A 27,329-nucleotide genomic window follows, 5' to 3' on the forward strand; every position below is an offset into this window, starting at 1 on the left:
GACACAATATTTTTTAATTGCAAATAGTTTTTTGTTGCGTTTTAATTTGCTATTGTTTCCTCTTGCTAAACGTTTCATACTTTTGTTTTTTGTATTATGGTATATACCATAAGTAAGCTAGACGAAATGGACTATCATATTTATGGCAACGTTCTCCATCTAGAAAAACTACTGTATTTTCTATATATAGTGTATACTATATTCTAGAGTCCCATCCACACACTGCGGGAATATATACGCAGCGGACACACCGCGATTTCCGAAACCATTGCGGTTTTGGAAATCGCAGCATGTCAGTTATACCTATGCTGGAGATTTCCTTATATGAATAATGGAAGCAGAAAGTCCGCAGAGGAAACTTCTGTGGTCTTTCTGTGAAAAGCGCTGTGGGCAAAACCGCGTTGCATTCCCGCAGCGTTTTTTTCTCCCCACAATGGTTTTTTGCTGCAATCCTCCACATTGGGCTTTAGCCTAAGCTAACTCTGCCACATTTTAGGACTTAACAAAACCACGTCCTCTTATCTAGAAAGACGTAAGCATCAGTTCTTTTTGGCTTGTTTGAGTCAATTAATTTGCTCCAAAATGTAGTTGCAGTAACAACCTTAGTAAAGATGGGCCAATGTGCACCTGCAGGGCTGCCCATTTTTTGGACCTAGAGAAGTCTATGTCTATTTAGTTAAGGGCCCATGTTGTGTTTCCGCAATAAGGACCCTTAGCTAAATTGACATGTTGCGATTTTAATTTCCTCAATGTGTGGATGGAATTAGCCAGCCTCCCATTCACTTTGCAGGTACTGTAAAATGCAGCAGTTTCGTAACGTGTGGCTTCAGCCTAAAAGAAGACTTGAGGGGGCTTGAGCTGTTTAAAAGCATATGGTGTGATGTGTTTACCTATTAAAACAACTTGCTCCCATTTTGATACAAATTTATGGAGCCTCATTTATGACATTTACATTGATATAGAACCCTAATGTCCTAATTCTGTCTCATAATAGGCAAAAATCACGGTAAGTCTGTAATCCCACATGCTTGTTTCTGGCAGCATTTTCAACAGTGTTATTTAACCAGACACAAAGGTGGATACCAAAGGCGTAGCTAGGGGTTCAGCACAGGGGGTACGAATATATCCAAGTGAGCCCCCAACTTAGGTATACCGATATTATCACTACACAGTGACCAACACAGCATCTTCAGCCTTCAGCAAGTGTTTGAAGAGAGGAAGAGGAGAGGAGCCATTCCCGAACTGGAAGGCTGGAAAGCATTGATGGGATTGGGTGGGGAGGAGAGAACTGGTGACGTTCCACTTCGGAAGTGGTGAACCAGAACGTCACCATATTATCAGAAAGTGTCTCTGGGTAGTCACATGACTGCCCCAGGTATATGAGTTATTATACTTTTTTTTTTTTAATGCAAGTAAATTAGAAGCTAGGCGGGCAGTGGGAGTATAGTATAGGGATTAATTTGTATTTTATCCCAGACAACCCCTTTAATATGATGTAATGTTTTATCCTGTATGTTCTATGAAGTATATTACAAAATAAGCCAAAGCAATTTTGACACTGGGTGTATAAAAAATAATAAACTACATAAGGCGAAACTACATTAAGAGCAGCACAGAGTGGACAAAGCTCGATAAGTTCCATGAATACTTTTACCTGCCTGAACTAATTCATAAAGGTGTGGTTGGTTTATCTTAAAAAGGAAATAGTAACAAAATACAAAACAATTGCAAAATAAAATTGAACACTATTTCATTTAGTGGTGGAATGTTTCAGACTAATAAATATCAGAAATTCATATCGCACTTCTCAACATTGAAATTGCAACACATAGCGAGCCGTAAGTCAAAAAGCACTACTGAAAAACCACAGCAGAAACGAGTTTTCCTCTGTGGACTTTCTGCCACTATTATACCTATAATAAAAATGCCTTTCCTTATGTATAATTGACATGCTACGATTTACAAAAACACAACAGTTTTTGAAATCACAGCATGTAGTTGCGAATATTCTTCTGCAATGTATGTATGGGATTAGCCAGAATCCATCCATTTTGCAGGTACTGTACAAGTTGCGCTGCAGTAAGAAAGATGCAGTTGAAAAATGTGGAGTACAGAAAGCTAGATCACGCCTACTTTTACACCCACTTTTCAAAAGTGGAGTGATTGATGTAAAAATGTGGCAAAATCGTTGCGTTTGCGCTATGTGGAACCCCAGCCTAAGAAGGAAAAGTCTTGGAATTATGGAAATCACAGGATGGATAGACATGTTAATAGATGCACTTACTTGCCTTGGTATGCTATCAAGTTATTAATGCTTATCTGACTGTTAGGCCACCTAGAGCACAAATACAAATCCCCAAGATCGGTTGTTCACAGCTCCTATTGCAATTACCAACCAACGATGTCCCAGATGGACTCGAAAAGAAATAAGTCCACAAATGCTGCAGACCCTGGTAGCACATCCAACCATGCCAAGCTGCTCACAGTACCACGAGGAACATGTCGTCTGGTATTGTCCTGTTGAAAACGACTATTGGTACACTTTGGAACTATAGGGAAAAATAATCCAATATTTAATACTTTTGTGTCAAAAAACGTAAAAGTATTGTAGGTATGACACCTTTATTGGCTAACCAGAAAAATTACATTTGCAATCTTTCAAAGCCCAGAGGCTCCTTCTTCACCTTCTTCAGGCTTTTACAAATGAATGACTGAGAACATAGCCCAACACTGCAAGAGTGGCCTGAAGAAAGGAACATGACGTCACTCACATACATAACCCGAGTCCTTTTCTTAGGTCACTGAGGCCGTTGACTGGCCTCAGCGTTCATGTGCAGCAACAACTTTCACCTGAACAAGCTCCAGGCGCTGCAGGAACGGACACTGGAGCACTGGGGACAAGAGAGTATGTTTTTTGGGTTTTTTTGTTTAGTTTTTTTAAATTCTCCGGCCTCTAGGAAAAACAAACAAACTGTGTTTCCTGGATGAACCCTTTAAAGCCCTGTATACTTCTATAGGTGATGTATTATGGCTCCATATAGAACCATAGTTATGGCGGTGTACAAGAAGTTTATGGAATTTCTATTTGACTGCACTAAGACATGATCCTCAACTTCATCTGCTTTTAACCCATATTTATTCTGAACAATAGAGTATAATTTTAGATTGTTGCCAGCTTTTGTATGTTATGAACCATTGTAACCCTGAAAGTAATACTGCAAGGTACAGGACATGAGGGACATGTGAATAATGAGAATATATTATTACATGGAATCCAGTTCATACGAGTTCTATTTCTTTGTTCACAAACCCTCTACGTATCAGAGAGCTGGTTTAAACTGCATAATAAAAGCTGCAATTTTCCTTGTGAAATAGTAATGTGATTTTCAGCTGCTCCACCATGGCCTGGGCCCCCTGCCACCTATGGGTTACATTGTGATATACTGCCCTGTATGAGCCCACCATGACAATCCTGTGTTTCCCCTGGTCCTGAAGTTATTGTTCTACTTTGTGACTCATTGTCCCTGCACTCAGGTGTGAGTGATGTGCTGGCTCATAGTCTGTGCCTGAAGGGGGGAAGAATCCTTGTCTTTGCACATTCCTTACATTCTCACTGGGCTTTCAAGTGGGACAGTTTAGCTGCACCTCATGGTCATGTGATCCAACAGCCAAATACCCCCCAGCTCATAAATGTGTCACCACAGTGTTTATTATCAACAGGGACATTAACCCTTTCAGCGACACAATAGGCTTAATAAAACTTGTCATAGTCAGGACAAGTTTCTTATTCTGACCAGACTGTTGCTATACTTTACTGTGGACTGCAGCACACTAAAAGGAATGACATGCCATGTTGGAGATCTTTCTCACTATGGCAGACATTGTGGTGCATTGCTGGATATGTATTTTCTCATTAACCAAAATATTTAATCAGTAATGATAGAAACTATTAAAATAACACAAACAGGACACTTGACCATTGTTCACAACTGCTAAACACCAGCTCTAAGTTTCATGTAAATGGCAAAGGCAGGAAAACCACTTAAGGAAAATTCTGATTTCCTCCACTCCCGAATTCTGGTGTAAAAAATTACAAAGAAGAGATTTGTGAGTTTTTGACCAATGACCTAAGGAAAGGACCTTAGACGTCAGATGATGTATGTGAGTGACGTCCTGATTCCTTTCCCCAATGTTCCTCAGTGTTGCGCTGAGTTCTCAGTCATTTATTTGTAAAAGCCTGAAGAAGGTGAAGAAGGAGCCTCTGCGCTGTGAAAGTTTGCAGATGTCATTTTTCTGGTTAGTCAATAAAGGTGTCATACCTACAATATTTTTGCCTTTTTAACATAAAAGTATAAATTATTGCATGATTTTTTCTCTGGCTCACACGGTAATACACTATTTTTCTCTAACCTTCGAAAATGTCCTAGTAGTCATTTTTCAACCGGTCAATACCAGACCACGTTGCTCGAGGTACTGTGAGCGGCTTAGCATGACTTGAGTGTTCTGCCTTGGCCTGCAGTATTTGTGGACTTTTTTTTCCCTTTGAGCACATCTGGGTCGTCAATGGTTGGCAATTGCAATAGGAGCTGTCAACCACCGATCTTATTGATTTGTACAGTCCTATGAAAAAGTTTGGGCACCCCTATTAATCTTAATCATTTTTAGTTCTAAATATTTTGGTGTTTGCAGCAGCCATTTCAGTTTGATATATCTAATAACTGATGGACACAGTAATATTTCAGGATTGAAATGAGGTTTATTGTACTAACAGAAAATGTGCAATATGCATTAAACCAAAATTTGACCGGTGCAAAAGTATGGGCACCTCAACAGAAAAGTGACATTAATATTTAGTAGATCCTCCTTTTGCAAAGATAACAGCCTCTAGTCGCTTCCTGTAGCTTTTAATCAGTTCCTGGATCCTGGATAAAGGTATTTTGGACAAACAATTCAAGTTCAGTTAAGTTAGATGGTCGCCGAGCATGGACAGCCCGCTTCAAATCATCCCACAGATGTTCAATGATATTCAGGTCTGGGGACTGGGATGGCCATTCCAGAACATTGTAATTGTTCCTCTGCATGAATGCCTGAGGATTTGGAGCGGTGTTTTGGATCATTGTCTTGCTGAAATATCCATCCCCGGCGTAACATCAACTTCGTCACTGATTCTTGAACATTATTCGCAAGAATCTGCTGATACTGAGTGGAATCCATGCGACCCTCAACTTTAACAAGATTCCCGATGCCGGCATTGGCCACACAGCCCCAAAGCATGATGGAACCTCCACCAAATTTTACAGTGGGTAGCAAGTGTTTTTCTTGGAATGCTGTTTCTTTTTGGACGCCATGCATAACGCCTTTTTTTTATAACCAAACAACTCAATCTTTGTTTCCAAAATGAAGTTGGCTTCTCCAAATGTGCTTTTTCATACCTCAGGCAACTCTATTTGTGGCGTACGTGCAGAAACGGCTTCTTTCTCATCACTCTCCCATACAGCTTCTCCTTGTGCAAAGTGCGCTGTATTGCTGACTGATGCACAGTGACACCATCTGCAGCAAGATGATGCTGCAGCTCTTTGGAGGTGGTCTGTGGATTGTCCTTGACTGTTCTCACCATTCTTCTTCTCTGCCTTTCTGATATTTTTCTTGGCCTGCCACTTCTGGGCTTAACAAGAACTGTCCCTGTGGTCTTCCATTTCCTTACTATGTTCCTCACAGTGGAAACTGACAGGTTAAATCTCTGAGACAACGTTTTGTATCCTTCCCCTGAACAACTATGTTGAACAATCTTTGTTTTTAGATCATTTGAGAGCGGGCTGTCCATGTTCGGCGACCATCTAACTTAACTGAACTTGAATTGTTTTGTAGAAAGAAATGGTCCAAAATACCTTCATCCAGGATCCAGGAACTGATTAAAAGCTACAGGAAGCGACTAGAGGCTGTTATCTTTGCAAAAGGAGGATCTACTAAATATTAATGTCACTTTTCTGTTGAGGTGCCCATACTTTTGCACCGGTCAAATTTTGGTTTAATGCATATTGCGCATTTTCTGTTACAATAAACCTCATTTCAATCCTGAAATATTACTGTGTCCATCAGTTATTAGATATATCAAACTGAAATGGCTGTTGCAAACACCAAAATATTTAGAACTAAAAATGATTAAGATTAATAGGGGTGCCCAAACTTTTTCATAGGACTGTATGCCAAAGTGCTTAAAGGGGTATTCCCACGTCACATACTCACCACTCTTTGCTGCTGTAAAATCTTCTTTCTTCCTGCTTTGTTGCGTCATTGGTGGGCGGGGTTACATATGCAAAGCCAGCGGCGAGATGACGTCGCTTCTATGTTGCTGGCCCTGCATGCGCACTCCCGATGCAGCTAGGCATCGGACGTACAGTGAATAGTGAGACCAGTCAGTTCCTCAGCCTTCACAATGCCAATACAGACCCGGCATCCGCTGTAATAGAAAGGTGGATGCCGGGGAGGGTTAGACGCCGACACAGGTGCCTGCGACATCACTACGCTCCTGCCCTGCATGAAGCCAGCAGCGGCAGGAGCGATGCTGCTATTCCGCTCCTCCGCTCCCCCCCCCCCCCCTCCGGAATAGCAGCATCACTCCTGCCGCTGCTGGCTTCATGCAGGGCAGGAGCGTAGTGATGTCGCAGGCCCTGGCACCTGTGCTGGCATCTAACCCTACCTGGCATCCGCCTCTCTATTACAGTGGATGCCGGGTCTGTATTGGCGGCCCCTTCCCCCCATAGTGCAAACTACCCCCCCTCCAGGCTCGCACCCATGCACTTAGCCACTCCTCCCTCCCCCCTGAGAGCAGCAGATACATCACTTGACTTTTGACCAGATAAGTCAAGGGCTGTGTCAAAATGAATTGAATAAAGTAAGATAGTGGACAAACAAAGCAGTTTTGCTGAAGCAGTGTATTTAGGAAAAGCTTTACATTCACATTAACAAGCAGTATAGATAGGATCCTTGTGATGGGACCACCCCTTTAAGGTATGGCATAACATTCAGAAAAGCAATAATAACTTGATAACATACCAAGACGAGTAAGTGCGTTTATTAACATGTCTATTCGTCCAGTCATTTTCATTTCTATTTCAAGGCTTCTCCTTCTTAGGTTGGGTACTATGTAGTGCAAGCATCGCAATTTAAGACATTTTTACAATAATCATTTCAGTTTTCAAAAGTGGGTTAAAAAGGCTAAGGCCCCACAGGCTGTAATCGCAGTGCTAAAGAACTGCGGCGTGAACAAACTGCAGTTCTTTCCGCAGCGCTTTCAACAGAAAATTTGCGGAGTTTTGTTTTTGCGGAGTTTTGCGGAGTTCTGTTACAATTATATCTATGGGAAAGCCACTGGCATTTCCGTGGATATAATTGACATGCTGCGATTTGCAAAGCCGCGCTGTGATCTTTTCCGCAAAGTGGGGATGGGATTCACATGAATCCCTTCCACTTTGCCTGCACTGTACAATGCCGTGAATTTTCCTGCAGTGTCTCTGCTGCGGGCAAATCGCGGCGTTTACGTCCCATGGGGCCCTGGCCTTAAAGTAAATATGGTTAGCCCATGTACCTTTCTGTACTCCACATTTATCAACTGTGACTTGGTTGCAGCAAAAAATGCTATGTTTTAATATACTTGCAAAATGGCTAATTCAGGCTAATCCCATCCACACATTTGAGAAAAAAAATCTGCAGCGGAAAAGTTTTAAAATCGTAGCACTTCCATATCCCTAGAGAAACTCTGCCGTCTTCCCTATAAGTATAATAGGGGTAGAAAGTCTGCAGAGGAAAACTCTGGCAACTTTCTGTGAAAAACAATGCAGAAATAAAACCTGAGGTGTTTCCACCATGATCTTTTCTGCAGCATTGTTTTCCTGCATTGTCCTAAATGATGCAAAATTGCCAAAATCTCAGTCCAGTGAGTGGGTGGTGTAGTGTTGTAGTGAGGATGCAGGTCTTCTGGAATAAGTCCACTATGAGATGGTTACTCTTGTAGATCAGAACACTTTATTCCATGCTCCATCATGGCTCCCTGTCTAACAACTCCTCCCCCTAAGCTCAGCTCCTCCTCCATTACTACCTCACTGTTGCTAGGCAGACAAAGCAGAATAAGTAAGCAGAACAGAACATACAGAACATACTTATAACAACATCACAGGTGGCATTGAAAATGGAGTAACATCTCGGGATAGAAGAGAGACCCACAGATCCACCATATTTAACACGCATTTAACAACATGAAGTTGACACACATTACGGCTACGCAGACTCCTACAGAACCAACTTTAAACTATTCCCCTTATGAGAAATCTACCCCATGGTCTGCACCAAAAAGAAGAAGAGTTATTGAAACCTCCAGGCCCCATAATTTGGAAGCTTCTGTAATTCCCATTCATATACTAGTCACATCGTTAAAGAGGTTGTCCAGGCTAAAATTTTATTTTTCAATTAGGTTGGGGAGGTGAAAATTTCTTTTAAAAACCCCCAACATATTCACCTGGCCCCAGTTCCTCCAGCATGGTCTGGTCCTGCAGCTCCGTTGTTGTCTTCCGGTGCAAGTCCTCACCACACGTGACCAATCGGCGGCCTCAGTGGAAGGGATGGGAGAATATTTTTTTTTAATTGATTTTTTTTTACCTCCCCCGGCCTAATTAAAAAATAATATTTTAGCCTGGACAACTTCTTTAAAGGTATTCTATCATTAAAATGACATTTTTTGTCCTTAACACATAGGAATAGCCTTAAGAAAGGCTATTCTTCTGCCTTTAGATGTCTTCTCTGCTCCACCGTTCGGTAGAAATCCCAGTTTTCTTCGCTATGCAAATGAGTTTACTCGCAGCATTGGGGGTGCCCCAGTGTTGTTTGAGCGCTGGGGACCGCCCCACCTAGTGTCTGGAGGTTTAGGAGGAGAGGACAGGTTTAGGCTGGACACTTTTTGTTCATACAGTGAATGTGGCCATTATGTTGAAAGAAAAACCCCAAGTACCAAGTACTTAATAGTATGAAATAGATATGAACAGTAGTAGATAGTTTAGGAACTGATATCTCCCCGCAGTTTGAAGGGCGTTCCTTATAGCTCATCGTCATCGCACAGCAGTAAGGAACGCCAATTACCCCACACACGCACACACGCACACAACAGTACTCGCCCATAGACTTATACTGGGGCAGCGTTCCTCACAGCTTAGTGATGATGCTGAGTTATAAGGAACACCCTTATGACACTGGGGAGATATTGGTGCCAAAATTAATGGCACTGATATCTCCAGCACTGGGGCACATACAGGGAAAGCTGACAGTGCACTGAATTCAGCACGGTGTCCGCTTTCTAGCAGTATATAACTGAATAAAGGTCCTCTTTAAACACAACACAACTTTCCCTCTTCCTTTCTCTCTGCTAAAAGAAATTTAAAAAAACAGCACCGCGTGGCACCTAGTGTAATGCCACCAGATAGATGGTTTTGGTACCCATTGCATATATTGGAGTTCTGTTTATTAACTCTACGGGGAACATTTCATGGGTAGAGAGAAGGATGAAATTGAAAAGAGGATGGTTCCTAAAATGGATAATGATCCTAAACACACGTCAAAATCCATCACAGACTACCTAAAAAGGTGCAAGCTGAAGGTTTTACCAAGGCCCTCACAGTCCCCTGATCTAAACATCATTGAAAATCTGTGGCTATACCTCAAAAGAGAAGAGCATGCAAGACGAGCCAGGAATCTCATAGAAGACTTTTCCAAGGAAGAATGGATGAAAATCCCTCAAACAAAAACTGAAAGACTCTTGGCTGACTACAAAAGGCATTTTCAAGCTGTTATACTTGCCAAAATGGGTACTAAAGGTATTAACCATGCAGGGTGTCCAAACTTTTGCTTCTGGACATTTTCATTTTTTATTATTTTGAAACTGTAAAATATGATTTTTTTTTTCTTCAAAAAAATACATTGGGAATGTATCATCTCTAATGTTATGCCTTTTGAAGATCATTTTATCTTCAACTTGCTTAACTCTTCACAATAACAGTCATTTTGACCAAGGGTGTCCACACTTTTGCATGCCACTGTATTTGATATAGAAGGAAGAGCAGTCCAGTCGAGATTTGATTGGGAGGATCTTAACCATAGATCTACTGGTTATCTCTGTGATGTTATGTCCAATGCACCAGCAGCATTTACATCGATTGTGATCACATTTGTAGCTGCCTCTGTTCTTATTTGCTAGAGTTGATATACGTCTATGGCTTTTCACTGCTATTAATTTGCTGGGAGCTAAAAGTTTTTGCCCTCCTAAAATATCTGGGTATCCAGATTACTTCAGATCCCACTATCCACTAGCCTTTTCAAATATAAATATCTTCCTCTCCTCCAGAGGACAAAGGTAGACTTTCAGAAATGTGGCGCACTTGGCCTTTCCTGGTTTAGTCATATTAATGCGTTGACGATGGGCCTCGTGTTTATTTTTCTCTAGGTTTCAGGCGGCCTTCAGGCATTTTGTCTGGGGCTCTGCTCGCAGTCGAGTACACTTCCTCATGCTGACATGCTGCAAATGCAATGGCCCCTACCTATACTATAAATCGGTGGTTCTGTTACACCTCTTTGACTGTCGTTACTGAGGTTCCAACAAACAGTGGGTGGTCATTAAGAAAGAACTACTCTCAGTTCCCCTCCCTTCCTTGCCTGTTCACTATAGCCCCTGTCATATCAGACATTTGTTCCCCTGTGCGCATTTCTTCTCGGTATGGGACTCAGTATGTCACGGAGCCAATGTAGTGAAGGTCCCTTGAGTCCACTGTTCCAACAATCCAATTTTTCCCCATGGCTGCTCCTCTATTTGACTCTTGTGCTGGTCTGAGCGGGACGATGTGAGGCTGCGCAGTGTACTAGGGTGGGTTCTCTTCTATCTTTTGATCAACTGAGAGAATCGAATCTGGGCCATCATCTGCCTTTGCTGGAATATCACCGGCTCCTTTCCTTTATTCACAAGGTTTCCTTGCTGCCTGATCTTTCCTTTGATCCTAGCTGCACTGGGTGAGTTCACTTCAGGAACTCCTCCATCCTCCAGGACTTGTAGATACTGATTTCTCCAGCTGACTGGTCCAGATCTTTCTTGTTTACTCACAAGCTCTGCTTGCCATGCGGTGTGCATGAAAATTTCAAAATCTTAACCCTGAGGTATCACTGTCCAGATCTCCTCCATAGTATATGCCCTGGTGTGTCTGATCAGTGTTGGCACTGTGGCACGGAAATAGGATTCCTTCTCCACGTTTGGTAGGACTGTGTGGGGATATGATCATTTTGGAAGTCTGTGTTTAATCTGTATATTAAGGCCTACGGTTGTGCCCTCGCATCCTCCCCCCAGATGGCTCTTCTTTCCTTAATACCTGGAAAATTCTCTAAGGGTTGGTTCACATCTGCTTTTGTATTCTGTCCAGGGAGAGTCTGCATGGAGACCCCCTGAACGGAATACAAATGCAATTGCAAGCGCTGTGCTGTAAAAGCACACGGACCCCATAGACTATAATGGGGTCCATGTGCTTGCTGCGCACTGCCCGCATGAATCATGTCCGCATTATAGTCTATGGGGTCCGTGTGCTTTTACAGCACAGCGCTTGCAATTGTGTTTGTATTCTGTTTGGGGGGTCTCCATGTGGACTCTCCCCGGACAGAATACAAAAGCAGATGTGAACAGTGCATTAGGTAAAGGGTGACTTTCTGGAACAATTCCTTGCGGTGGCCAGAGCAGTCATCCCCAGACACTTGCGCAGTCCTGCCTCTCCATCTTTGCAGGAATGGCTCCAGGAGTTTATCCACATAAGGGGGATGGAGACGCTGGTTGTTGCAGACTCTGCCAACAACTCTAACTTCAATGCTCTCTGGTGGCCGTGGATGGCGTTCCAGAAATCAGCCTACTTTATTAACTCATTCTCTTAACCTTCCACTTTCTGCTTTAGGTGTAACTTTGACATCTTTCCCCCTCTCTCCCTTTGTTTCTTCTTTCTGTTGTCTCCCCCTTGGTGTACTTTTGTTTTTCTGTTTTTGCTTACAATTCCTCTGATGGGGATGGGCACCTCTGTATGGCTTTATATGTTTGTTTTTGGACCTTTCCCCCACTAGCTTACTTAGTTGCTATTTTATATTACTGGGACCATTGTTCCAAGTTTATTGGTGGATGCACCTCTATGGACTGTTATGCTCTTTGGACCTTAGTTTTTCTATATGTTATTTTATACATTTTTTTTTGTTATACTTTTGAAAATCTTAATAGAACTTGATTATACATAAAAACGACAACTTTTCCACAACCTGAGCCTTAGGCTGGTATCAAACATGCTGTTTCATTGGCAGTTTTTTGAGTATAACAAAAGAATGGATACAAAAAGACTAGAGATGAGCGAGAAGTATTCGATCAAGTAGGTATTCGATCGAATACTACGGTATCACTCACTATTCGAATGGAAAAGTTTGATGCAGAACCAGCATTGATTGGCCAAATGCTATACAGTCGGCCAATCAATGCTGGTTCTTCTCCTACCTTTAGAAGTCTTCTCCGTGCAGCTTCCCCGTGGCATCTTCCGGCTCTGAATTCACTGTACCAGGCATTGGGCCTGGGCAGAGCCGACTGCGCATGCCCGCGCTACAAGAAAATGGCCGCTTTAACTATAAGCGGCCATTTTCTTGTAGTGCGGGCATGCGCAGTCGGCTCTGCCCAGGCCCGATGCCTGGCAGAGTGAATTCAGAGCTGGAAGATGCCGCGGGGAAGCTGCACGAAGAAGACTTCTCGGAGGATCCAGCCCGACCCTCACTCGTGGACTTGGTAAGTGTAATTTGATCGAATGTTGCCTACCCCTGAAACGAGCATTTCCCCCCCATAGACTATAATAGGGTTCGATATTCGATTCGAGTAGTCGAATATTGAGGGGCTGCTCGAAACGAATATCGAATATCGAACATTTTACTGTTTGCTCATCTCTAAAAAAGACAATGATAATGGAAAGTCAGATACTTCTCTTTTTTACAGACTATTTAGCTCAAAAAGTGCTTCAAAAGATATCACAAAAACTGCATCAATATTTTTTAATATGCCTAAAATTGGAAAATAAATCAGATTGCAATATACTTACCTTCATGATTCAGTACCATTCCCATACTGTTCTCTGGTCCTTCTCATTTATCATCTGTAAGTGACAGTGACACATCATGTCACACGATCATGACAGATACCACTAGATGACATTATGTCAGTATGGACAGAACATAATTGCGGTTATCCTCGATTAGAAGTGACCGTGTTGCAGATGAGAAACAAGAATGTCTGACAGCATTATGTGGTATGTGCCCAGTACAGAACAGGTAAGTACTTGGCAATTTGTTTTGTTTTTCAGGTTAAGGCGCATTAAAACTTCTTTAGAAAGCCTGGAAAATCCCTTTAATGTCTGGAATTCACAATTGGAAAGGAAAAGCTGAGACTTGCAGAGTTTGGTCGTACATTGTGTCCTATTCCACTCTCACAGGAAGTAAACAGGATACCATATAACACCAACACCCAGCTACTGAAAGAATCAGATGGAAAATGTGCAGTTTGAAAATCCTGTTGTTACATTTAATGTCACTGTGCCATGTATGTTGTTTCTTTAGTATAGGATATGAAGGCAGACTATGACCAGATATCCCAAATCTAGCAAACCCTATTAACAAAAAAAAACTAGTGAAACACCGGGGCCATACATGACATACTCACAGCGGATTAGCCGCACATACCAGTATTGTAAATGGGATTTACATAAATCCTATCCAGATAGTGCTGAAAAAAAATAGATTTTGAAGCCTCAACAGTTCAGTTTCTTGTGGTATGTTTACAATATAAAGATTGAAAACCTGCCCAGTATCGGCAAAAGCCACAACCATCCAATGGAAAATGGAAAAGAGCAATTTATCGTACACTAGTCATTCTGGATCTATAGTTGTCCATGAGGACCTCTTAAAACTATTATTAATTCTCAACCTTCTAAAAAAGGATTAAAGAGGGTTGTTTCATAAAGTCTACTCCTTCCAAGAGGGAGGCTCTGGCTGGCTATACAATTCCTGTGTTTTGTCATATCAGTCTACCACAAATTGTGGAGCAGCCCTTTAACCTAAATACATTTCTTAGGTATATGATATTTTCTCCTTAGCACATTATTGAGAGGGACATGGTATATTGAGCAACAGCATTCATATGGATTATGCAAGACAAGACTGTACTCAGCCCACGTGTATTGTGATTGCTTGAATGTACAGCATGTACATTTCTTCCCACTATGTAATTTACTGTGATCTAAGGTCAGAGCATATGATCACTGTACAAGGAGGAACCAGTTTCTAGTCTAGGCTAGATGCTTCATATTTATTGGTGGAGATGAAGTGTCGCACTAAGACTAAGTTCATGATAGTGTTTGAGAGTTCACTGTTATGCTCATGTGTCCTTCTTTTATTAGACTTTATGTTGACAGTCAACCAAGAGACTTAGCAAGGAGATTACATTATAAAGTGTTAGGCTATCCCAGCAAAAGACCACAAGATCCTCTAGTGTATTGAATTGCTGCTTACGGGTCAACTATATATACAGTACCTTTTGGCCAGGATGGCTTCAGGTTCTGGTAGACCTCTTGTCGGTCCAGGTAAGAGGCACAATCCGTTACATCCAATGCTGTCAGTCATACAGAACATCATATCTGCTCTTTATGCATGGACTTTATCTTCTGCTTAGAACAATAACAAACTAAATGGAAGAAAGATTCTATCTCATTTTTCATATTGCAGTGAATGATGTTGAATGAAAATGGACACCCGATACGCGTGGTGTTTTCTGGTCATTAATTAAAAACCTGTTTACCTTCAAGCGCTGCCATTTTTCTACTTTTTTACTTCATCTTCTGGATCCCTGTGGCATAGTGACTTTGATTGGTTAGCGTTGAAAAGGCCAACACACCCATCCAAATGCTGCAATGTATTCAAATAGCTGATCAATAGAGGTCAGACTCCCCATTGATCTTATATTGATGAACTAACTATACTATATATATATTACGTATAAACCTAAGTTTGTACGTAAGTTAGCTTTGTATGACCTTTCTCCTCACATATTTTTTTTTTACATGTTGAGAGTAAAAATAATTATTGAGGAGCGGTTCTGACTCACCCTCATGACAATACATAGTATGCTCATCCTCCGACCTTACATTAGGTAAAAAGATGAGTATTTGCATAGCACAATACATTGAAAGATGATAGTTCCCTATAGCATTGCTTTAAACTGAGCAGTAAAGGAAATACTGAAGTCATTTTACGATTTGTTTTGGGATTTTTCCACATGTATGAGGAAACAAGCTACAAACTAAACAATACAAATATGCTTCACGTCTACAGAAAACCATTTCCTTGTACAGTTCCAGAAAATCTCCCTCAAGTATGTACAAAAATAAATTCATATTAGAAATATGTATCGTGTGACAATATAGGCACAATCTGCAATTCAGACATGTTTGGAAATTGGAAAAAAAGAAAAACAGGTTAAGTCTGAAAAAAATCTGTGAAAACTTCTCAACAATAATGGAAGACTGATATGAGATTAAAGAAAGTGTCTGATTACTATTACTGCATCTATGAATGGAGCAACTGAATCATAGTTCATCTGTTCCCCAACGACATAATGACGCTGTTACTAATTAATAGTAATGTCATTAAGAGGGTAAGTAGCAGTCAGATGTTTCTAATCGAAACAAGTGTGACCATCTCTATAAAAGCAGAAGTTTGGGCAATTTGCTGCTCTGGAGCATTGAGGAGAAGATTAACACAATGCCAAGGAGAAAACACATCACCGGTGAACAAGAAAATGCAATTGTTGATGACTATCAATTTAGGAAGGGTTATAAGGCAGATTCCAAACAAAAAGGTAGCATGATAAATGTTACAGTTCATGGCAGTAAAATTAGATTGAACAAGTAAGGCTTGTTTGGAAGGGGTGTCAGGAGAAAGTCTCTTTTTTTCTATAGAGAACAAGGCAGCACAGCTTATATCTGCAAAGCTTCATCTGAACAAACGTACAGGAGACCATAGTAGTGATATTTGGCCATAATGCACAATTCCATGTTTTATGAAACACAGACAGAAAATATCAGCACAAGAATCTCATACCAAATCTCATACCAACAGAGGTTGACAGGGACTTGCTTTGCAGTCACAGCTTCTGGGTACTTTGTATAAATTGACTATGAACTTGTTTATATCATATATCGTATATATATATATATATATATATATATATATATATATATACATATATATGAGTTTCTGTATGTCTGTCTGTTTGTTCTTTATGCGTGACCATACAACTGGAACAATCTTCCCCAAATTTAGCACACAGATACATCAGGTGTCCGGGAAGGTTTAAGACTGGGCCTCAACTTTCTGAGATGTACCGTTGCAGAGATACAGTATTCCCCAAACAATGACCGGCATTAGCCAATACAAACTTGCAAGTCTTTCGCTCATATCCCAACTACTATACACATGGTCACACAACATGCACAATCCAACACTGATATCCAAACTGAGATACACACATCAGAGAATTAGATATGCAGCTCAGCACACAGTAACACATGTTGGAGGATTAGATATGCGCCACAACACACAGTACCACACACTGGAGGATTAGATACATGGCTCAGCACACAGTACCACACAGCAGAGGATTAGATATGCGCCTTAGCACACAGTACCACATGTCAGAGGATTAGATACGCATCTCAGCACACAGTACCACATACTGGAGAATTAGATACACGCCTCAGCACACAGTACCACATGCTGGAGGATTAGATACGTGCCTCAGCACACAGTACTACACGCCGGAGGATTAGATTAGGATTAGATAGATAAAATGTAAACAGAAATAAATCACATTTTCAGATTCACTATAAATACTTAACCTACAGTATATAACACACAGCATCACACAATGAAAATATATCGTCAAATCAAATCTTCTATCAAACCAAAGCATAACCACTGCCCCCCTCCCAAAACTGTCCCTGGGTACCTTGATTGTTGCAGGCCGGCTCCTGTACTGCAAGTTTGCAGGAGCTGACCTGTTTCTGTGACAGCAGGGAGCCTTATGAAGGGGTCCCAGGCCTATCACAGTAATATTACTATTGTGGCTCGTCTATGACCAGCCTCAATATTAATGTATAGAATCTCCCATACACTGCAATACACTTGAATTTCAGTCTATAGAAATTGCAATCAAATTATTGCAGATTCAAGCCACCTAGAAAGGCTAATACAATATTTAAAAAAAAAGTTTTCAAAAAATACAAAAAAATAAACAAAAAGTTCTAAATCACCCCTCTTTCCATGGAATACATATAAAAGTAGAAATTACTGTGACACACATACATAATAGGTATTCCTGAGTCTGAAATGCCTGGTCTACAAACTTATAAGAGTATTTTTCCCATAGGGTGAACATCGTAGTGGGAAAAGGAATCAAAACTCTTGAACTGTTTTTTACTGTTTTGGCCCCTGATAATCAGGGGCAAAACAGTAAAAAACAGTTCAAGAGTTTTGATTCCTTTTCCCACTACGATGTTCACCCTATGGGAAAAATACTCTTATAAGTTTGTAGACCAGGCATTTCCAGACTCAGGAATACCTATTATGTATGTGTGTCACAGTAATTTTCTACTTTTATATGTATTCCATGGAAAGAGGGTGATTTAGAACTTTTTGTTTATTTTTTTGTATTTTTTGAAAAACTTTTTTTTTAAATATTGTATTAGCCTTTCTAGGTGGCTTGAATCTGCAATAATTTGATTGCAATTTCTATAGACTGAAATTCAAGTGTATTGCAGTGTATGGGAGATTCTATACATTAATATTGAGGCTGGTCATAGACGAGCCACAATAGTAATATTACTGTGATAGGCCTGGGACCCTTCATAAGGCTCCCTGCTGTCACAGAAACAGGTCAGCTCCTGCAAACTTGCAGTACAGGAGCCGGCCTGCAACAATCAAGGTACCCAGGGACAGTTTTGGGAGGGGGGCTTACAGGTAGCAATAACTGCGATCAGAATGGACGTTGATGGTTAGAGCGGCCACCATCATCTTTACAGACCTGGAATCTGCTGCAATATCATGGCTAATGCTGAGAAGGGTCCCCGTCGACGTGACAAACCTAGGAGTGCCATCAACATTAAGTTGGAGATAAAGAGAGATACAATATATTACCTAAATGGACCTTATGATATTACAGGTTCATAGATCTGCGCCACTACAAACTTTTCACGTCGGTGGATATTTTCTAAAACTAAGGACAAACATTGAAAATAAGAAACCAGTAAGTGTGTAACAAATGTCTAAATATGTGTATAAGAGTTAAGCACGTCAATGAAGCTGGCTGGACAATGGACTTTACAACTACCATTTATTCACCAGGTTTAGTGTCACATTACATGATGCTGTGAAAGTAAGAACTTTCCCAGGGACAAAACTATTCAATTTGATAATATTGTTTAGTTATTTTTTGCCCTTCATTGTTATTGAGAGTGATACACATCTCATAGTTGTCTTCACTTTTCTTCAAAAGTCAAACACAAGAGATATTAACCAGAATGAAAGCTGACATATACCATTATATAGTATCTCCCCTCTCTATTGAATTCAACACATTTGGAAGCCTAAGTCTAGCTTAATGCAGTATACAGTTGGATTCCTTAAAGAAATATTTTGTGAAAAATTTCTACACTGTGTTATACTGAACACAGGACCTAAAGGAGCAGTGCATAATACAAGTGTTATGAGAACCCCAAGAAAATATTTTGTTACTAACCACCTCCTTGGTCCCTGTGCTAATGTTCATTCAAGGCACACAACTTCTGTTTTTATGATAGGCCTTAGAAAGAATTTTTTTTCTTAAGTAAAAAAATAAAGTGAGTGTATCACCTTAAATGGCCAATTTTTATAACAACTTTTTATGAAAGACAATTTTTTAAACGATTTTGATACTTTTATTTTTAATTTCCACGTCACTATATATATATATATATATATATATATATATATATATATATATATATATTATTTATTTATTTTTTCAAGTGTAATATTTTACAATTTTAACTTTGTCACTGAGCCTGATAGTAGCTTCACATTTGCTAATTTTATTTTATTTTGCAATTGCAGCAGTCACCTCAATTACATCACAAACAAGACAGACAGGATCACAATAGAGGTTCACACCTCTGCAGATAACACCCATAGTGGCAAATCACTACATCCACTTGTGATAATGAAAGATGTCACAGCTTATATGCTCCCTCTCTCTGCACAGAGCATGTTTAGAAAGCTACTAGACCTCAATGAATCAGCTCCACTCTGTTGCTGCCTATGGTCATGTATATGCTGTCAATAAATGGTGTTAGCACTGCAGTGAAGCTCAGACAAGATGCCCACCCCCATAACTAGGCGCAAAAAAATAAAATTAAAAAAAATCTAAAATTATGCAAAAAAAAACATATTAGAAATGGATAAATTTCATGATCTGCTTTTAATAAATACACTTTAAATATTCCTTATAGAGCTTGTTCATACTATGGAAAATGAAGAGTAATTTGAAGCAGACATGTGCCCCAGATTCCTTCATTTCTTATCCCTTGCCACAGCTTTGTGCCACTTATCAGGCCCAGGTGAATGGGTCTAACCAGCAGGGGGGTCTGGTACTGTAGACTCTATGGCTAAATCAGAAAACACCCAAATCTGCGACAGGATATTTTTTCGGCATCTTGCTCCAATCTCTGCCTCTCATTGAAAACAATGGGAGGCATAATCAAGGCACAAACTTCACTGATTTTGGGGTGAAAAAAGCCTCACATTCAGCAGCAGATTCTGTGGTGTGAACAGGCTCTTAAGAACAAAGATGGTTGAAAGTACTTGAGTTTCCACAATGAGGAAACTGAATCAAATCAGGAGGGAATAAAAGAGCAAAAATAACCAGGACTATATTATGTTGTCAGACACCCACCAGTTGGACACATTTTCATTCCAACCCCTTTCAATGGTTTGCACATTGGTTGTAGTGCCTTTACAACAATTATATGTCTTATCTGTGACTAACAGGTGTGATCACATTGCGTGTTGTTATGACCAGGATTTAGGTAGCCATGAACTAACCATCTTGCTATTTTGTTTCTATTTTGTCCTTCTTCTTACTGTTAATGTTCTACTTGTGTACTCCACCCTGATCAAAAATGTTGCATCTAGTCTGTGCACCAAGCCTGTCCCACAGCACTACACCTACAGAAGGCACCTCAAGAACTTTACTCCACACCTCTAATATTTCTACATTACAGTGTCACATTACATGCGTGAGGGTGTCCAATAAAGGGCACTTAGTAAATAAGAATACATTTAGGCTCACTAATGACATATACATGGATGTAAACAGCAATCCAATCTATTCCAGGTTAACGCAAACCAGGAGAACCCCATTGCAAACCATCATCCAGGCAGGACTTTTATTTTACTCTTCCCATATCAGACATTATAGTTAGCAATGTATTATGCTTATAAATCCAGTAAAATTGACACAATTGACCACTCCCTCTTGCTAGAAACGCTCTCATCCCTTGGTATCTCAGACCTGGCACTTTCCTGGATCTCCTCATACCTCACCAACCGCACATTCAGTGTCTCCCATTCACATACCACCTCCTCACCACGACCTCTCTCTGTCGGTGTCCCCCAAGGCTCCATCCTAGGACCCCTTCTGTTCTCCATCTACATCCTCGGTCTAGGCCAACTCATAGAATCTCATGGTTTTCAATACCATTGCTATGCCGATGACACCCAAATATATCTCTCTGGACTAGACATTACCTCTCTGTTGTCCAGAGTTCTAGATTGTTTAGCGGCTGTAGCCTCCTTTCTCTCCTCCCGCTTTCTCAAACTGAACATGGAGAAAATGGAGTTCATCATCTTCGCCCCACCCTGTACAGCCCCTCTACCTGACCTATCTATCAAAGTTAACGGATCCATGCTTAACCCTGTCCCACAGGTCCGATGCCTTGGGGAAACCATGGACTCCGACCTATCTTTCAAGTCGCACACTCAAACCCTTAACACTTCCTGCTGCCTCCAACTCAAAAACACTCATCAAATTTGCTCCTTCTTCGTCAGTGAGCTGCAAGATCTGTCTTCGGAGGAGCCATATACCTCCTTATTTCCAGATCGTGTTCAGCTCAGGTTCCGTCCGGACTTTAGGCCCAAAGTTCCTTCCACCACAAACATAAACCAGCTGATTTCCTTACCGGTATTCTTTCCATCTCCTTCCTCGGTGGACGAAGAAAAATTTTATACTCTGGATCTCATCAGATGCCTAAAAATCTATCTCCAACGTACACTTCCCTTCAGGAAGTCTGAAAACCTCCTTATAAACTATGTGGGGAAACAAAAAGGTCTTAAGGCTTCTAAAGCCTCAATCTCTCGCTGGGTCAGGGAGGCAATAAAGGTCTGCTTTCAGCTCAAGGGTTATCTCCTCCGGCCCTCCAAGGGCACATTCCACGAGGTCGGTTTCCACCTCCTGGGTGGATAATAAAACCTTATCTTTGGATCAGATCTGCGCTGCTGCCTCTTGGTCCTCAGAGTCAACTTTTGTATCCCACTATCGCTTAAACACTCGTACCTCATACGCTACCGCGTTTGGTCGCACGGTACTGAGTTCTGTTTGCAGTTAGGTCCCACCCTAGGGGATTACTCGCTAATTCCCCATATTGTGCCACTGGTAGGACAACAGGGAACGAAGGACTATGAAGATAATCTTGTTTCCCTTAGTCCTAACAGTGGCACAAGACTTCCCACCCTAAGAAATATTGTTATTGTTGTTATTAATATATTGTATTACCTACAGTCCTATGAAAAAGTTTGGGCACCCCAATTAATCTTAATCATTTTTCGTTCTAAATATTTTGGTGTTTGCAACAGCCATTTCAGTTTGATATATCTAATAACTGATGGACACAGTAATATTTCAGGATTGAAATGAAGTTTATTGTACTAACAGAAAATGTGCAATCTGCATTAAACCAAAATTTGACTGGTGCAAAAGTATGGGCACCTCAACAGAAAAGTGACATTAATATTTAGTAGATCCTCCTTTTGCAAAGATAACAGCCTCTAGTCGCTTCCTGATCTGAAAACAAAGATTGTTCAACATAGTTGTTCAGGGGAAGGATAGAAAGGTTGTCTCAGAGATTTAACCTGTCATTTTCCACAGTGAGGAACATAGTAAGGAAATGGAAGACCACAGGGACAGTTCTTGTTAAGCCCAGAAGTGGCAGGCCAAGAAAAATATCAGAAAGGCAGAGAAGAAGAATGGTGAGAACAGTCAAGGACAATCCACAGACCACCTCCAAAGAGCTGCAGCATCATCTTGCTGCAGATGGTGTCACTGTGCATCGGTCAACAATACAGCGCACTTTACACAAGGAGAAGCTGTAAGGGAGAGTGATGAGAAAGAAGCCGTTTCTGCAAGCACGCCACAAACAGAGTCGCCTGAGGTATGCAAAAGCACATTTGGACAAGCCAGCTTCATTTTGGAAGAAGGTCCTGTGGACTGATGAAACAAAGATTGAGTTGTTTGGTCATACAAAAAGGCGTTATGCATGGCGTCCAAAAAAAAACAGCATTCCAAGAAAAGCACTTGCTACCCACTGTAAAATTTGGTGGAGGTTCCATCATGCTTTGGGGCTGTGTGGCCAATGCCGGCACCGGGAAACTTGTTAAAGTTGAGGGTCGCATGGATTCCACTCAGTATCAGCAGATTCTTGAGAATAATGTTCAAGACTCAGTGACGAAGTTGAAGTTACACCGAGGATGGATATTTCAGCAAGACAGTGATCCAAAACACCGCTCCAAATTGACTCAGGCATTCATGCAGAGGAACAATTACAATGTTCTGGAATGGCCATCCCAGTCCCCAGACCTGAATATAATTGAACATCTGTGGGATGATTTGAAGCGGGCTGTCCATGCTCGGCGACCATCAAACTTAACTGAACTTGAATTGTTTTGTAAAGAGGAATGGTCCAAAATCCCTTCATCCAGGATCTGATTAAAAGCTACAGGAAGCGACTAGAGGCAAAAGGAGGATCTACTAAATATTAATGTCACTTTTCTGTTGAGGTGCCCATACTTTTGCACCGGTCAAATTTTGGTTTATTGCATATTGCACATTTTCTGTTAGTACAATAAACCTCATTTCAATCCTGAAATATTACTGTGTCCATCAGTTATTAGATATATCAAACTGAAATGGCTGTTGCAAATACCAAAATATTTAGAACGAAAAATGATTAAGATTAATAGGGGTGCCCAAACTTTTTCATAGGACTGTATGTATAATTGTATAACTCTTGTATATACACGCAGGGGGAGGTCCTTGTTCCCTCTTATAGGGCAAGCCATGTTAATTAATTGGCTAATTAAAATTCCGCCTGTCCTACCAGCACACAGCGGCAGAAATACCCCATATTGTGCCGCTGTTGGGACTAAGGGAAACAAGATTATCTTCATAATCCTTTGTTTATACAATGTGATTTTCTGGATTTTATTTTTGATATTCTATCTCTCACTGTTAAAATTATCCTACACTTAAAATTATAGACTGTTCATTTCTTTGTCAGTGGGCAAACTTACAAAATCAGCAAGGGATCAAATACTTATTTCCTTCACTGTATATATCTTCTCTTAGTCAAGTGACCTAGACTTTTCAGAGTGAAAGACAGTTTAGTAGATGGAGGTGGGGATAGGGAAACAATCTCAAATCTCACAACAGCAAAAAGAGGCATGTCTCTCTGATAAGATATATTACTAAGTTTATTATAATTGCCTGTATTATTCATTATACTCTGGGGTCTGAAAAGAGACAAGAGAATAACAATAGTTCTTGGGGGCATAATACTATGTGCAGGGGCCATTATGGGGCATAATACTATGTGCAGGGGCCACTGTGGGACATAATACTGTGTGCAGGGGCTACTGTGGGACATAATACTGTGTGCAGGGGCTACTGTGGGACATAATACTGTGTGCAGGGGCCGCTAGAGGGCAGAATACTGTATGTACCCTGTTTCCCCGAAAATAAGACCCCCCCCCCTTCACCTTCTGGATCACATACAACCAGCAGTCATGCCGGCGCTCCGCTAAGGAAGCATCAGCATGACTGCCGATTGTTCCCCGCTCCAGCCGCTGCATAAGACATCCCCCGAAAATAAGAAAGGTCATATATTTTGTTTGATATAATTAATTATAAGAGACTGTCTTATTTTCGGGGAAACAGGGTATGGGCCACTGTCGGACATTATACTATGTGCAGAGGCCACTGTGGGACATAATACTGTGTGCAGAGGCTACTGTGGGACATAATACTGTGTGCAGAGGCTACTGTGGGACATAATACTGTGTGCAGGGGCCATTATGGGACATAATACTGTGTGCAGAGGCCACTGTGGGACATAATACTGTGTGCAGGGGCCATTATGGGACATAATACTGTGTGCAGAGGCCACTGTAGGACATAATACTGTGTGCAGAGGCCACTGTAGGACATAATACTGTGTGCAGAGGCCACTGTAGGACATAATACTGTGTGGAGGGGCTGCTATGGGACATTATACTGTGTGGCAGGGCCACAATGTGACATCATACTAAGTGGAGGGACCACTATGGAACATTGTACTGTTTGTAGGCCACTTTGGGACATTATAGAGTGTTTAAATAGGGTGTAAGACTGTGTGGAGGCCAGGAAAGGGGGTGCTATGCTGTGTGTTTGGGGGGCAGATCAAAAGTTTGATGAGGACCAATCTTTGCTAGTTACGCCCCTGGCTACAACCCCTAGTCATCAAACACTTGTCCCCTATCCTGTGAAATACAAAGGATAAGTCTTGTTTGATGAACAAAAATTTTATCTAAATTTTAAGAAAAAAATGACCTCCATTACTATAACACCAAAATGGACCTTCTTAATGATAATCATATGATTTAGATGTGGTAAAATGAAATTGTTTAAGACCTCTATTATTATGCCAGGGATATAATAGTATGTAATGTGACATTTCTATGGATGCATGAACACTGCAGGCTTAAGAGATGGTTCACATCTGCGTTGGTATTCCGTCCGGGGGAGTCCGTATGAGGACGGAATACCAAATGCAATTGCAAGCGCTGTGCAGTAAAAGCACATGGATCTCATATACTATAATGGGGTCCGTGTGGTTGCTGCAGATCTCGGAACAGAACACGCAGACAGGAAAGTAGTTCACAATCTACTTTCCTGTCTGCATGATTTGTGCGGGCAGCACGCGGCAAGCACACGGACCCCATTATAGTCTTTGGGGTCCGTGTGCTTTTACTGCACAGCGCTTGCAATTGCGTTTGGTATTCCTTTTGGGGGGTCCCCATGCGGACTCTCCCGGACGGAATACCAACGCAGATGTGAACGAAGGGTTAGGTTTCACTAGGACATGGATCAGACTAAGTCTGCAACTGATATGAATAATACAAATAATAGTAAGAGTAATATTCTCTATATATAGTGTTCCAACATGTTTTGCGGAACTTTATAATTCAGAATGTACATTCAGAGAGGCCCTACAATCTTATGATATGTGTAAGAAAGAGTGACGTAGAAGAAGAAAAAAAGATTACCTGCCCATGCTAGAAAGTCTTTCATATGCAGCGGCTTGGTGCTCAGAGAAGGCAACACACTAAGAAACTCCAGCATGTAAGGCTAAAACTGACACTCTGATACTAAACCTGGCACCGTCGTAGGATGCCACCTATGCCACAAGTTAGTTTATGCAATTTCTAATGTGCTTTACTTGCCCTTGTTCACTATAGGGATATTGTTGTGAAGTGGAGATGTCTAGGAGTAACAACAGCTCACCCACAACTGCTAGAACATGTAAACCCACGTTCTGATATTCTTTAAAGATATTTACTAGGATGACTATTGGATCTTTCTGTGTCTTGTATGTCTATTTTCTCATTCTGTCACCAATGACTTTCTTATGAAAACAGATATCAGTTAAACTTGGTGACTCCTAGAGATGATCCTGTGTAAAGCAATTGTCCAATATTGCTGCTATTTATTACCAGATGACTAAAGCTAAATATTGCTAGGCAGTGCATACAACTTATCAACTACTAGATAAGGCTCATCTACGTGACATACATTATTAATAAAGTCACTCAATATAGAGTAGCCTAGACAAAGGGTAAAGGTGCTTGAAAGATTTACATACCACACAGAGAATGTTCAATGCTATATAGATTGTGTGTCCTGAAACTGTAGACAAGTCTGAATGTGAATGATCCAACTTTGGTCCTGTTATTGATGTTAGTGACAATAGAGAGCAGTGGCCTAACTACCAGGGTAGCAGGGGTAGCGACTGCCACAGGGCCTGGGACATTAAGGGCCCAGCGACAGCCACTACCGCTGTGTTTTGTTTTCCCCAGTTACCGGCTGGAGTTACTCTTGCTGGTAATGGGCCCTATTTACTTACCGATCCTGGCAGTGGCATGGGCCCCATAAACATCATTATTATACTCGTATAATAATTGGAGGTCCAGGGGAGGTAAGAGAACATAAAAAACCGTGTTACTTACGTTTCCATGCTCCGGGCAGGTTTGGGCTTACTTCTGGACGCTCCCTGACGTCACATGACCGGGACGCAGAAAAAGAAAAGACCCCAGAGTATAATAATTGTTCATGGGTGTCCACAGTGGGGCATAATAGTGTGTGTAGGGGTCATTATGGGGCATAATACTGTGTGCAGGGGTCACTATGGGGCATAATACTGTGTGCAGGGGCCACTATGGGTCATAATACTGTGTGCAGGGGCCGCTATGGGACAATATTGTGTGCAGGGGCCACTATGGGTCATAATACTGTGTGCAGGGGCCACTATGGGATATAATACTGTGTGCAGGGACCACTATGGGACATAATACTGTGTATAGGGGCCGCTATGGGTCATAATACTGTGTGCAGAGGCCACTATGGGGCATAATAGAGCGTGCAGGAATGCGGGGGAGGGGGGGTCGGTCGGGGTCTTCAGGGGGCGTCGGTCGGGGGGCCATGTCAAAAGTTCGCCACGGGGCCTCGCCGTTCCTAGTTACGCCACTGATAGAGAGCATATGAATATTATGGATTTTGCCATAATTGCATTTATCATTCCATGACAAAATCTGCATGTGTTAAGTGTATATCTTGT

Source organism: Leptodactylus fuscus, chromosome 2, assembly GCF_031893055.1.
Source record: "Leptodactylus fuscus isolate aLepFus1 chromosome 2, aLepFus1.hap2, whole genome shotgun sequence".
NCBI classification, from domain to species: domain Eukaryota; kingdom Metazoa; phylum Chordata; class Amphibia; order Anura; family Leptodactylidae; genus Leptodactylus; species Leptodactylus fuscus.